The following is an 8,009-nucleotide window of genomic DNA, read 5'->3' as shown; positions in this document are numbered from 1 at the left end:
TAAGGCACTTGTCTATGTGATTTATGGAAATTATCTTGCAAATTGACTCTCTTTTGATTAGAATGTGTTTAAATGGAGATCCAATCTCAATTGTTGTTGTAGGGACATGAATCTAGTGAAGAGACGAAGATTTGGTGAAAAGATAAAGAGTTTTGGAAGGTTTGGGAAAAATCAGCTGAGCCCTTTAAAAACCAGCTGAGCCCTTTAAAAACCAGCTGAGCTCCTTTTATCCTGTCAGAAAAGGGCTGAGCGGCCAAGAAAGGGGCTGAGCGTCTTCAAGGCGGTTAAAGAAAACCCATCCCTAAAGTAACAGGGCGCTGAGCGGCCAGAAAAGGGGCTGAGCGGTCGTGCCAGATTTGCAATTTAAAAGGAAAATTTAAATCATAACAGAGGAGAACTTCTGGGACCAGAACTGAAACCCACAACTTTGGGAAAGATAGAACTCGAAGGAGAGCATCAAGGGAGGTATAGGAGACTTGGGAGAAGGCTTTAGAGCCGATTTCATCGTCGGGGAACCGTCACGTATTCGGTTTTTCATCATTCTTCTTCTCTTTTATGATTGTAAAGCTATCCATGGAAATGGATAGCTAATTTCTCATTTGTTGGGATTGGAACTAGTTGTTTTGATGCTCATGTAATCTATTTGATTTCCTTTCATGCAAATTTGATGTTTCTATGTTAAAGAATCAATGGTTTTCTCTTTTGCTTCATGCTATATCTTAGGTTGATCCCCTTGGGTATTTTGATTGATTCAAACTTGTGTAGGGAACTCACACGTTCTTGAGTCTGAACTAGAGTTAATCATATGTATCTTTGCCATGATTCAATGATTTTACCTTGTGCATTATGCTTGTTTTGGATTGATCACCTAGAACATAAATTTAGGTTTAATAGGATGGTGGGAACTAGCTATTTAAACCTGAAATAGGTAAAATCATCTAATGATTCTAAGGTCTAGGGATAGGGTTAGATCATTAGTCCATTCAAACATCCATGCTTAATGCTACTCACTATTGTTAATCGATCAAGGGATTGAGGGTTAATATAGCTGAGTTGATAATTTTCTACGCCGGGGGACTGGGTAGTAAGATAAGAAATGGTGGGAGGAATCAATTTCATAGAACTATATTTGTATGTGAATCAATAGAATACATAGAGGTCAGACAACGAAACTCTAATCTCAGCAAAACTATCTACCTTGGTGAATCCAACTCTTTTATCTTCTTTATTTATGTTTTTATGTTTTTAAACAAACACCCAATATATTTGTAAACCATCATTTAAGTCTGTTAGCTATTGAACGGCATAAGTATTACACCTCCCTGTGGATACGACAAAACCCTTTACTATACTACAATTGAGTCTTGAGAGATTCAACGTAGAGTGGTAAAAAATCTTTCAACAATGACATCCTGTATTGCCGATCTGCAACTGCTGACAACAAGCCCAAACCTATCTGATATTTGACGGCATGTGGCAGCGGTTGCGAGTCTCCATATGGTGACTGCAACCTGCTTCTCAACTGTGATATTTATCCTAGTTCTCATCTTCTTTGCTAAGGTAGTTTCGAGATTAATGCAGATCATTTTGAAGGGTTGCTTGTAGTTCCACTCCAGATACATCGGCTCGTGCCTCACCTCGCAAATATGTGGAGAACACAACAGGCTCTGAATTCCTCATCCAAATTCTTGACCTCAAGCCTTGATTCCTTCTGAAACACACCCCACCTCCTCTTCAACTTTTGAAATGCATTCTTGGCAATATCTTGAATAATGCAAAGTTTTTCATTGAAATTCTGCTGTTGTGGAGTCTAGTTTCCATGTGTGTATGGAGTCAGAACCCAATCTAAGAGGGGATGTCCGGAAGTCCCAACGATCCAAACATCCCTTAAGTTCCACCCATACAAACCACTCTGCTCCAGAATATGATCATGGGTGCAACGAATAGGAAACCCGACGCACAACTCGGTGAAAAGCCCTCTATGATCAACCACTACCTAAATAGTGGTTGGGAATTTGTATACACGACTCCTCCCCGTGGCTTCCCACACCCTCTCGGTGTGCTTTTGGTTGTAGAACATATTCGCTCTAATGCTGGGTGGAAACATGGGCACGTGCGTGGTGTACATTACTGCACCCACATTTGGAATTCCCGACTCCCTCAGGAACCTCTCTTTGGTTATGTTCATCATGCACCGGTCGAGCCAAAAGACCCAATTCGGCGCCAGGACTTTGATGATGGCAGAGATAACATCTTGTATCGTTGATCTGCAGTTGATGACGGTTATCCCAAACTACTGTGATATTTGGCGGAATGTGGCTGCAGTTGCGAGCCGCCATATGGTGACCGCAACTTACTACTTATCAGTGATATTTATCCTTGTGATCATCTTCTTTGCTAAGGTAGTTTCGAGATTAATGCAAATCATTTTGAAGGTCTGCTTGCTCATGCGAAACTCCCTTCGAAACTAATCCACCGACTACTGTCACCACTCGTTTGACCTTGCCACCACATAAGACCTCGTGTAACTGTCGTGACCACTAGAAGCTTCCATTTTCTATCTCTTGGGTATCTGAAATACAAAGTAAACATTTGTAAGAATGCTGATGAAAAATTCAACCTCGAAATCGATATGAACAAGTTACAATCCTTATTTTATCTTTATAATCTGGGGAAGAGAATTAGTTCAATGTAGTGTAAGATGATATGTTAAAATCAATATTTAGTGTTATTGAAAATGTAGAAAAAAAAAACATACGTGCAACACACATGCATCGCACGAGATAGTGTTATGAATTAATAATTACTCATTATTTGCTGTAATGACTTTGAGCATGAACTGACTAGCTATGCATGACTTTGATACAACAAGGTTGAAACGACTAAGAAAGAAATGGAGGAGTAATGTCTTAAAGAGCAGGGTTCAAAGAGGAATTAAAGAGACTCTTTCAACTAAGCGGAAGAAAGGTTTGATCGACAATGGTGTTAGTGCTTTGAGCTTGTGTACCTCTCCATCTCAATGTGGCCCCGGTTGTAGAAAAGATGTCATGTGCCAGTGGGTGGAAAGATGGACATGTGGGTGGTGTACATTATGGCAACCACGTTTTGAAATCCCGACTCTCTCAGGAACCTCTCTTTGGTTATGTGCATCATAAACTGGTCGGGCGAACATAACCAATTCGGCACCGAGATTTTGATCATGGCGGATATGACACCATGTATTGCGGATCTGCAGCTGCTGACGACTATCTCAAACTCTCTAATATTTTATGGTATTTGCTGGCGGTTGCAAGTCACCATATGGTGACCACAACCTGATGTTGAACCGTGACATTTATCCTTGTGTTCCTTTTCTTTGTTAGAGTAGGTTCGAGAGAAACACAGATCATTTAGAAGGTTTTCGATGGTTTTCTTGCTCATGTGAAAATCCCTCCTGAATTAATCCTCCGGTTGGTCTTACCAGCCATTCAACCTTGCCACCACATAAGGCCTCGTGTCCAGACTACTAGAAGCTTCCATTTTTTGTCTTTCGAGTATCTGAAATACAAAGTAAACAATTGTAAGAATGCTGATAAAAAATTCAACCCCAAAATTGATATGAACAAGTTATAGTTCTTATTTTATCTTTATAATTAATAAATAAGAATTGAAGATCAGATTAATTTCTATGCACTGACAATGTAAAAAGTTTTACACAGTTGTTTAATCACATATTTCCATTTCTCATTTTAAATATTATTAAACTCAAAATTAATTATGAAATAACAAAATGGAGGGTTATGATTAAATGATTGTGTAAAACTTATTTATACTGTCAATGCATAAAAATTAATGCCGGTGAAGATTACCCAACACCGGTGGGGACTATAATCTGGAAAACAGTACATTTTATGTAAATTTTTTACGTTATACCAGGAGGTTTGGCAGAAAACGCCACATATTTTTTACGGTTATATAACACTTGTAAATTCCTAATAATGATTATATAAACTGTTTATGTAGGATGATTACAATAAAAGCTTAACAAAAAATCTATGTAGAAGTCATCGACCATGCACTATTACTAAGGCATGCAAGAGATAATTAATGTAAGAACTATTATGAGCAATACCATTTTTTTTTGCAGAAGAAGAACAGAAAGAAATGGTTACCTTTGCTTCCCGATGACTGGTGTGTAAGAGTCAATAAACTTTGGTTAATGTGGCTGCCTAGCTTCCTTCAATCTTCCAGCAAGATCCACCAAATTCTTTGGGTACGTACAACTGGGTTAAAACGGCTAAGAAAGAAAAAGAGGAGAAATAATGTCTTAGCAGGGTCGAAATTAAGAGGACCTAAAGAGGCTTTTTATCAACTTGGCTAATTTCAGTTTAGTAGAAGAAATTAGATATGATCGGATCAACAATGGTATTGGTGAGCACTTGCAGCTAGCTAGCGTGTATTTATAATGGGATAAAGAATATATCTAGTTTGTGCTCTTCAAACGTAACTTGTGATGTGCTTTGCCAACCAATCGATGAAATTGTGATGTTTTCTTCTTTCCAGCTAGCTATAATGGCTTGTCTTATCAATCTGAGATTCTTCCAAATTTAATTGGTGGACGCTATAGTAAGGAATAAGGATTATTCGAAATTGAAAATAAAGTTTTCTTTCTATTATCTCCTCAGTGTTTTAGCACAAAACGAAAGGAATATTGTAGTTAGCTAGTTCAAATTTCATGCGCATTATTCACGAAGTGACGAATTCAGAAATTTTTTTACTGTGGGGCAAAAGACGCATATAAATTTAGAATGTTAAAAATTTAATAATAACACTATTAAAAATCATTTGAAAAGTACATCTGATTAGTATAAAAAGATACATATAGGCATGTGTTTGATGAATTACTTTTTCATTTTCCTAATGACGGAATTCAGTTAATTTTTCTAACAAGATAGATATTCTAGAGCTTTTGGTGGTTGAGAGCTCAAGCTGTTTCTATCAATGATTTATCTTCTAGCGATCTTTCCTTTTTTCTATGTGTTCCTTCTCAAGCTAATGGGCCAATAATGTTATTTGTTAGTTTCTTTATAATTCCAAATTGCATCTTCTGGGCCTTTGTCCAAACTACAATCTCATTTCTTCAAGGAGAATTAGTGAAGCATAATATATTTTACTCTTTTTCTTGACAAAAACTAGATGTAAAAGTAAAAAACTATAACCATATTGGAACAAATGGCCAAAATGCCTAGCTATATAGTTACTATATGTATATGGATGTGGGGCACGTGGGGCAAAAGGGCAACTTAATACAATAATATACTCCTATATGGCTATATCAGTGGTATATTAACAAAGAGAAGTGTATTACTAATAAATTTCATGAGAATGACGTGGGGGCAAGTGACCCTCCCACACCCAAAGTAGATCCGTCCCAATCACGAGTATATGTACCATTCATCCACTTAGTTTGCTGCATGCATGAATGACCATATATGCATGCATGAATATTGACTATATATACAACTTATTGAAAGTTAAATATCAGAATCAAATTAAGCAAGGTACGTAACGATAAGATAGAAACCTAATAACTTTAGTTTGCTTTTTGCTTTAGCTTTTTAGTTAATTGGTAGGCCGATTTATTTAGTTACAAGGCTGTATTTGAAGGAATCAATTGGTTGTATCAAACTGAGATATATTCTTCTGAATCACTTAATTAGGGGAAGGAAGTTAGTATTAGTAAGGAATTATTCAGAAATGAAAAAATAAATGGTTCAAAATATTTTGAATGATTATATAAACAGGTTATTGAAAGTGAAAATTTAGAATCAAATTAAGATGGGGTTGTCTAAATGACCCATGATGAAGTTTAGGTTAAATAACTCATCATTCAATCACATTTGAGATAAATGAGTTGGAAATAAATTGATAAATAAAATATAGAAATTTCAACTCACTTATCTTTAATATGATTGGATGATGAGTTATTTAACCCAAACTTCATCATGAGTCATTTAGAGTTTTACACAACCCTATGTATAAAATAAGATATAAACAATTAATTGATTGAATAGCTTGCTTTTACTATTGCTTTTCAATTTATTAGCTAGACTTTTTTAAAAGCTATATTTGAAGGAATCTTTATCCTTAACTATACTGCTCTCTCACCCACTTGTTTACCCAACTTAGGAGGAGAAATCAGAACCTTTATTACTCTCGTGTGATGCTTGCTTGCGTCAATGGACAATTAACAGCATGGGCGGAGGCAGGGCCCGCCAAGGCTGGGCACATGCCCAGGCCTCCTTGCCAAAAACAATTTTTTCACTTGGGCCGTAGGCCCATTTTTGAGAAAAAAAATAGTATCAAATGGGCAAAAAATCAGTGACGGTGAGTAATTGTTTCATTAATTGACCAAAAAAAAGCTACTGTTTCATTACATTGTATCGTTATGTAGCTATTGGATTTTCGAATTTCAATTCTGTGGGGAAAAAAGGGGTCTCATTGCAAATTATAAGAAGTGTTTGAAGAGTATATCCTTAAAGCATGTTTGTGGTTGTGGAAATTTATTAACATGCTTTCATTCTAAATAGCTACATGATAAACAATTGAGATTATTGAGAAACATTTGGTATTTCTATTGGGCTAAAAATTTATGGAGTTGGTTTTGATATTGCTGGTATCGACAAAAGAGTTTTTTCATGAATGAAGATTATCACGTCTAAATTGCGCAACAAGATTAAGAATGAGTGGTTCAATGACTTGGTGATATGTTACACCGAGTGGGAGATATTCAAATCAGCTCATGATGTTGATATTATTCGATCGACCATTTACTATAAATAAGTCTCGCAAAGGGCATTTGCCTCGTGATTTTATTAATTAGCACACAAAATTAGTATGATACATCTCTCTTTTTTCAAACTATCAAATTTTGAATATATTCATAACTGGCATGTGTCATTTTGTGTGATGTGTATCCGAATATGCGATTATAGTTTTTAAATTAAACATTAAACTTTGTCATGCTCCATAAAAATCCCGGCTTCGCAACTGAATTAACATTGCGTTAATTAAGACCTTTCTCTCATGCTCACTCTAGTTTTTAATTTAGAATGACATAAGTTATAGCTTGACTAGTTATGATAATGAATTAAGGAGAAGAAATTAAATATGATCGACAATGGTGTGGCAGTTGCAGCACCTATGTATAATGGGGAAAAAGAAGAATCTCTATAGTTTGTGCTTAAACGTAACTCCGCGCGCTACTTTATCCACCGATTTAATTGGAACCATCCAACAATTTGTGATCAATTGCTTTCCACCGCTACTTTATCAACAGCTTCAATTTGTTGTATTGTGGATATATTCTTTCAACTTTGGAACCTTAATTGGTGGAAGGAAATTAATAGTATTGGTAAGGAATTATTCAGAACTGAAAAAGTCTGATGTTCAAGACATTGAATGACTATGAATGTAGTTTCTTAAGAGTGAAAGATCAGAATCAAAACAAGATAAGATAAAGGCATTGCTCTCACAAATGTAGTGCTTAGGATTATGCATGTTAGAGGAAAGTTTGAAATGGACAATTAACATTTCTAGATTAATTTATTGTTTAATTGAGTTTATTTTTAATTACTTCTAGCTTTAATGCGTACCTCTTTCTCATTTTTTAGAGACATTATTAGTAATGTTAGTAAATTAGTCATCATCAGAGTTCGAATCTTGGACTCTTTATCCTTCATCTCACCCAACCCTTATGTCTCTAACTCTTACCACTTACTTTAGTTTTCAATTTAGAATGACATAAATTATGACTCATTCACACTTTTACTTCACTTACTTTATGTTGTACTTATTTTTCTCTCCTAATTGGCTAATTCAATGATATTACTCATCACATCTCTGACTTTCTTTATTTTCTTTCTATGTTTTTCTCCTCTCCACTCCATATTCACTTTTAAAAAGATGTGAATGAAACTTAATTGGTGGAAGGATACTCGTATTAATAAGGTATTATTCGGAACTGAAAA

At 35.6% G+C, this 8,009-nt stretch overlaps 1 long non-coding RNA gene across 1 annotated transcript; it reads right to left on the bottom strand.

Moving 5' to 3' along the window:
• Window positions 1-1,113: 1,113 nt before the first annotated feature.
• LOC130723099 (uncharacterized) lies at window positions 1,114-4,425 on the bottom strand. The gene is made up of 3 exons (XR_009014175.1): window positions 4,152-4,425; window positions 3,008-3,537; window positions 1,114-2,572 (listed from the first exon to the last, which is right to left on the bottom strand). It is a non-coding gene; the product is annotated as an uncharacterized LOC130723099 (long non-coding RNA).
• Between the last annotated feature and the right edge of the window lie 3,584 nt (window positions 4,426-8,009).

This window comes from Lotus japonicus, chromosome 6 (assembly GCF_012489685.1).
Source record: "Lotus japonicus ecotype B-129 chromosome 6, LjGifu_v1.2".
Classification (NCBI taxonomy): Eukaryota; Viridiplantae; Streptophyta; class Magnoliopsida; order Fabales; family Fabaceae; genus Lotus; species Lotus japonicus.
The sequence above is the reverse complement of the archived record's forward strand: the minus strand, read 5'-3'. Positions and strand labels throughout refer to the sequence as shown.